The 1583-nt window shown below is 38.1% G+C and overlaps 1 pseudogene; it reads left to right on the top strand.

Moving 5' to 3' along the window:
- Positions 1–274: 274 nt before the first annotated feature.
- LOC105681920 lies at positions 275–862 on the top strand (annotated as a pseudogene).
- Positions 863–1583: the final 721 nt, after the last annotated feature.

Genomic DNA, 1583 nt, shown 5'->3' with positions numbered 1-1583 from the left:
GATATTGCACCTTTCCATTACCATACCGTGTATCGGAAATCGTTAATTTTGGCAGTGGATTATTCCACATAATCTCCTACGTATAATAAAAATTATGCTATAAAAGCTACGAACTTTTAGTTACTATGATAATCCAGATGATCACGAAGTGTAATTACGAAGCCAAAATGTGAGATGTTTATACTGAAAAAATGCCAAGTCTTGGTAACTAGCAAAGGAATTTTACTTCTGTCTCACCGCGGTGCGACATTTCGCACAGCAATCAGCTTATTTTTCTTATTTCACATTTATGCGATATTATTTCCCTAACACATTTCAAGTACCGTTTGATATCTATTTTAAGATGCATATGAAGAATATGCAAATTTGTTTCATTTTTTTAGGTGGCAAGAGATTGACGAAGAAGTCGCTAATTATCCAGAATTTCATAGAAATGACTTCACCGTAGTAATGTTACCGACTCTGGTAGATGCAAAAATACCTCTTGCCGAGGATGGATTTACCGACCTCTCATATCTTAACGCTGATTGCTTTCATTGGAGTCAAAAACTACATGCACTATGTGAGTTTAACAAATGAAACTATACAATTATTTCATGAGTGTTACGTTGATAATCAGAAACGTTTTGTGTTTCCCAAGATGCGAATAATCTGTGGAACGATTTGTTGGAACCAGTTGGTAACAAGAGTAGGTCTCCCACTTCGTTATTTGAAAAATTTCTGTGTCCTAATTCGAAAAGACCGTTCTTGATGACGTATGAAAATTCACAGAACAACGAAACTTAAGGATGGTTAGAGAAGTTTAGAACAGTTTCTGTAAGTGGAAGATGTATTATAATCTTCGTATTTGTCTATTTAAAAATGACAAAAATTATAATCAGCAAATGTTCAAAAATAACAACCAATGTTGAATTTAATTTTTACTGTGGGATTTCAGTCATTATCATATTGATCTTGTAATTGGAGTTCTTTGCGAATAAAGGTAATAATGAAAATTGATAATACGTTGACCAATGGAACATTTTCCCAGACCTCGTTGGACGTTCAAATTCAACGCAAAATTCAGCTTTTTCGAAGATGTTTCGCTTTTTCTATCTTTTCGCTTTAGTTAGCTAGTTGCTCATTTCCTCTTTCGCTTTTGTTTAAAGTATATACATATATAGCATACCATTGATATGTTTTGAACGTGAGTCGCGCATGAATCCCGAAATGAAAGAAGGAAGGAGATCTCCAGGAAAGAAAAAGAATCTACTTTTCATATTCACATAATCGTCATTAAATCATAATTTGTATTTTACAATTTGTCCAGCTGGACAAGCGGTAAATTTTTCTAGCTAGTGTAACATGACCGAATGTCAGATATTACCGAGATTTGGATGGGTGATCGCCTGGGAACTCCATGTGGCGTTGGCGAAGCGCGCTGGGCTCGCCGCGCCCCCCGGTGAGGTTCGGGCTTTGAAGCTGGCAGCTCAGCGCCTCGGGGCCGCCAAGCAGTCTGGAAGGGGACCCGGCACGGTTGCTCCGGCGAGGAGGCGCAATGTGACATGGCCACATACCACTCCATTAGTGGCTGTAATAGGCGG

The sequence above is a fragment of the Bombus impatiens genome, unplaced genomic scaffold, assembly GCF_000188095.3.
Source record: "Bombus impatiens unplaced genomic scaffold, BIMP_2.2 scf_3151, whole genome shotgun sequence".
In the NCBI taxonomy this organism is placed as follows: domain Eukaryota; kingdom Metazoa; phylum Arthropoda; class Insecta; order Hymenoptera; family Apidae; genus Bombus; species Bombus impatiens.
This window is presented reverse-complemented; position numbering and strand designations above follow the sequence as displayed.